This window comes from Galeopterus variegatus, unplaced genomic scaffold (genome assembly GCF_000696425.1).
Source record: "Galeopterus variegatus unplaced genomic scaffold, G_variegatus-3.0.2 Scaffold1013, whole genome shotgun sequence".
NCBI classification, from domain to species: Eukaryota; Metazoa; Chordata; class Mammalia; order Dermoptera; family Cynocephalidae; genus Galeopterus; species Galeopterus variegatus.
This window is the reverse complement of record NW_007727124.1, coordinates 359221-363864: the sequence shown is the minus strand read 5'-3', so window position 1 is coordinate 363864 and position 4644 is coordinate 359221. Positions and strand designations below refer to the sequence as shown.

The window sequence follows — 4644 nt, the reverse complement described above, 5'->3', positions numbered from 1 at the left end:
CGCGCGGTTCGGCTCTGCCGAGCAGTGTGCTTCCGCGAGCTGCGGGGTCGCCGGGGCCTCGTGGCGGGGCGGCTCCGCGGGGCTTCGCCCGCTCCCTCACCTCCCCGGGCACTCATGCGGAGCCCTGCGGGGCCCGTCCTGCCGCCGGAGACCCGGAGAAAGGGTGAGTGTTGGCGGGAGCAGGATGGGACCGGCCGGGCGCGCGCCCCGCTCTCCCGGGCATTGTCTGGGCGGGGGCGGCGCGGGCACGTGCGCGCCCCTCCCCCACCCCTCCTGTCGCCCAAGGCGGCGAGTCCCCCGGCAGAGGGGAGCGGGGGGTAGCTGGTGACTGCAGAGAGGAGAGAATCCCAGGAGCAGGCTGGATCCTGGGCGTTTGTCGAGGAGCTTCAGAATCGGGAACCCGGAATTCGGATGTGAGTGGAGGGGGTGGTCCTTTTCAAGGAGGCGCCGCGCTCTCTGAGGGGATGGGGGGATGTCCCTGGAGCCACAGTGGCCGGAGCTTTCAGGATGTGAAGCTTGGTGGCCTGCTGATGGCATTGGAGACAAGATTTGGCCCCAGCACCAGCAAGTTGTGGATTTACCAGAAGAATCCCGGAATGTCCCTCCAACCTGTCGCCATCCCTACCGCCTCCTCCCTCGTGGAGGATGGGTGGGATTTAGAAAGGTAGGAGGATAAGCCAGGGATGGTGCCGAGTCAGAGCACCAGTGTGCGGGACCGTGCGGGGTTGGAGTGGGAGCTTGGATGTGAGAAAGGCTGGCTTGGTGCCTTGTGGCCGGATTGCCCAAGACAGTGAGGTTTATAACCTAGCCTGTTTTTTTTTTTTCTGTTGTGAATGTAATTGTGTTAAAACATGGTAAGTAGAAGAGGAGAAATGTCACCAATAATCCTGCAGTCTTGGCACAACATTCTTAAAGTTTTGGAATATGTTTGCTAGTATTTTCATGTAAGTATGTTTCTTGACAGTTACAGAATTGACCCATGTTTTCCATTCCCTTTTCTCATGAACATGTAAAAAATGTGATGTAATATTATATATATTCAGCAATGTTATTTCCCCTTTCTTAATAAGTAGCAAGTATTCATCCTAGAAAAATTTAAGAATACGGACAAACAGAACGAGAAAAAGTACCTGTAGTTTTTCTGACTAGAGATATTACCAATGGGTGTATATTTTTGGTTGTGTATACTCTTTCAAAGATAGAGGCAGATGATGCCCTGATTAGGAGTTTATTTTTTATAGGAAGCCTGTAAAGGTTTTAAGTAGGTGAGTAGCATGATCTTACTGCTGTGTGGAGGAAGAGGACCAGAGTGGAAGCTGGGAGATCAGTTAGGATGCTGTTTGCCATAGATTGGACGAGGCCCATGGTAGTGAAGATGGGGAAGAGTAAAAAATTTAAAAATATGTTGGAGGTAGAATGAACAAGACTTGGAAATGGATTGGAGAGGACTGGACTTTTGTTCTGAGTACTTGAGTAGATGATGATGCCATGTACTTAGAAGAATGGAAGAGAACCTTTTTTGTGTGTGTGTGTGTGTGACCGGTAAGGGGATCGGAACCCTTGGCTTGGTGTCGCCTGCACCGCTCTCAGCCAGTGAGCGCACTGGCCATCCCCATATAGGATCCGAACCTATGGCCTCGGCGCTCCCAGCGCCGCACTCTCCCGAGTGAGCCACGGGTTCGGCCCGAAGAGAACTTTGAGTTGGGAAAAATCATGAGCTCTGTATTGGACGTATTAAATTTGAGATGCTTATTAGTTATGAAGTCAGTATGTGGAGGAAGCAGTTGGAGGTACAGGTCTGGAAGTCAGGAAAGAGAGAGGCTAGAGCTAAATATAAAAATTTGGGAATGATCAATATATAGATGATATTCAAAGGTATGAGACTGTGTAAGATCACTTAGGGAAAGAGTGTGGTTAGAGAAGTGAAAAGGGCTCAGGCACTGAAATACTTCTAGGTCTCGTAGAGGAAGAAGATTGAGCAAAGGACACAGAGAAACAGCCAGCGAGTTAGGAGACTGCTATCATGGAAACTGAGAGAGGTAGGTTTCTGGAAGATGGTGAATTGGTCCTGTTATCCATGCTTCTGAGATGTTTGGTAAGATTGTCAGTTGGATTTGGCAACCTGGAGGTTATTGGTTTTGGTCATCAGCATTACCGTCCACAGTTCTAGAAGTGGGAGTTGGAAACCAGATTAGAATACTGTGTGTGATGAATAGGATTGAGGAAGTGAGGACAATGAATGTGATTCGAGACAGAAAGAAGTTTTCCTTCTTTAAGGTACCTTATTTCCATCTGTCCCAAAACTAAATTTGATAGAAGAAAAATGGTGTCTTGTTTTTTTTCATTTCTTGATTACTAGTATGTTTGAATATTTTTTCACATTTATTGGCCATTTTTGAATTTCTTTTCCTGTTCTCTGTCCATCTTTTTGTTTGTTTTCTAGTTGATTGTCAAAAGTTCTTTACATATTAAAAATATGTGGCTTGACAGATAGCTTGCAGAATTTTCCCCATATGTTTTTCATACAGTTTTCAATGCCTTCATATTCATTTAATAGATGCACTACAGTTTGCTATGGACTATTTTTTATTATAAAAGTTATAGGAAGAGGAAAACTAGCATTTAGGTTGTAGGTCTGTGACCACAGCCCACAGATGATGTACATCGCCCTGCCTTGACAGGGCTTCCTTAGGATAGATTCTCAAAAATACTTGGTCCTCCTCTCTTCTCATTCAAATACAGATTTTTATTTGAATCTTTGCCACTTCCTTAAATTGGCCCCCACCTCCCTGCCTTTAATCCTGCCCCCCTTTCAGTCTGTTTTCTACACTGCTGCCCAATGAATGGTGGGGGTTGGTGCACTTTTACCCTCAGAGAAGACAAGACTTATGAAGCGGATTGTTTCCATGTTATCTGTTCTTTGGAAGTTAAAAAAAAAAGAAAAGAAAAGAGGTTTTCAAAGGCTGGAGTTCATTTCATGGGTGAGTTGGAATCTAATTTGATTCTTGGAGGATGAAGAGCATTTCAGTAAGTGGAGAAGATAGAGGTGAAATATGAACCCATTGGAAGATAATTGTGAGATGTTCAGGCATGTGAACTTTGATGACTGTAGCCCTGGAGAGGCAGAAGAACTAGTTCTCCTAGGCAAGGATTGTTTATGCTTCTTATCTGAAAAGTGAGCTGTGGAGGGGGTACTTGTTATGTGCTAGTAACGAAGGCTGAGTGTGAGGAGAATGTGGGAAGACTGGGAGGGGGGGCGTGCTTCAAATTTATTTGTAATGTTTTTATTCACAGTTGTGGATATACTGGTGATTGCTATGCATTTTGTTTTTAAGAGTTAGTTTACTTAAGAGTGTGGGTTTACTTTTTAAAATTGATATATAATTCACATAACTTAAAATTCACTGTTTTAAAAGTGTATAATTCATTGGGTTTTGGTATATTCACAAGGTTGCACAACCATCACCACTGTCTAATTCCATAACATTTCTATTACTCCAGACAGAAACCCCTCACTCATTAGCAATCAATCCTAATTCTCCCCTCATCCCCTGGTAGCCACCTTCTATATCTCGATTTGCCTATTTCTAAACATTTCTTGTGAATAGAATAATACACACATGGCCTTTTGTATCTGGCTTTTTTCACTTAGCACAATATTTTCAAGGTTCATCCATGTTATAGCATGTGTCAATACTTCATTTTTTCTTATTGCTTAATAATATTCAACTGTAGGTCTGTACCACATTTTCTTTATCCATTCCTCAATAGGTGGACGTTTGGGTTGTTTCCACTTTTTTGCTATTGTGAATAATACTGTTAAGAATATTCACGTACAATTTTTGGCATGGACATGTGTTTTCATTTCTCTTGGATATCTACCTAGGTGGAATTGTAGGTCATGTGTAATTATGTGTTTAACTTTTTTTTTTTTTTTTTTTTAAGATGACCGGTGAGGGGATCTTGACCCTTGACTTGGTGTTGTCAGCACCACGCTCACTCAGTGAGCTAACCGGCCATCCCTATATAGGGATCCAAACCTGTGGCCTTGGTGTTATCAGCACCACACTCTCCTGAGTGAGCCATAGGCTGGCCCTGGCATGCATAATTTAGAATAGCTATTTTATCCTAAATGTTTTTATGTGTTAGTTTGCAAGGTTGGAGACAGAATACTGGCCTAAATAGATCCTGGATATGATTTAAATTTAATGAATTTTTTTTTAAGACTATTTTTTCAGTCATTCTTTTTTTTTCTTGCTGGCTGGTACAGGGATCAAACTCCAAACCTTGGTGTTAAATAGCACCACATTCTACCAACTGAGCTAACTGGCCAGCTTCCTGCATTTTAATACATGTTTTAAATGGATTTTTCTTTCTGGGGCCGGCCCGGTGGCGCATTGCGCTGGTGTGCCGCACTGCGCTGGTGTGCCGCTTGGGAAGCGTGGAGACGCTCCCGCCGAGGGTTCGGATCCCACATACAGACCGGTTCCCGCTCACTGGCTGAGCGAGGCGCGGGAGCAACACCGAGGGTTGCGATCCCGTTGTCGGTCCCGGTCCGGTACGGGGGCGACACTGAGGGTTGCGATCTGTTGCCGGACACGCAAAAAGACAAAAAAAAAAAAAATGGAAAAAAAAAAAAAAAAA

General features: G+C 44.5%; 1 protein-coding gene across 1 annotated transcript in view; it reads left to right on the top strand.

Annotated features, from left to right (window-relative positions):
- Positions 1 to 40: 40 nt before the first annotated feature.
- YEATS2 (YEATS domain containing 2) overlaps positions 41 to 4644 on the top strand; it is a 108470-nt gene continuing 103866 nt past the window's right edge. Inside the window, exon 1 of the mRNA XM_008574212.1 lies at positions 41 to 163. The gene's annotated coding sequence lies outside the window, so the exon portion shown is untranslated. The remainder of the gene's footprint in view (positions 164 to 4644) is intronic.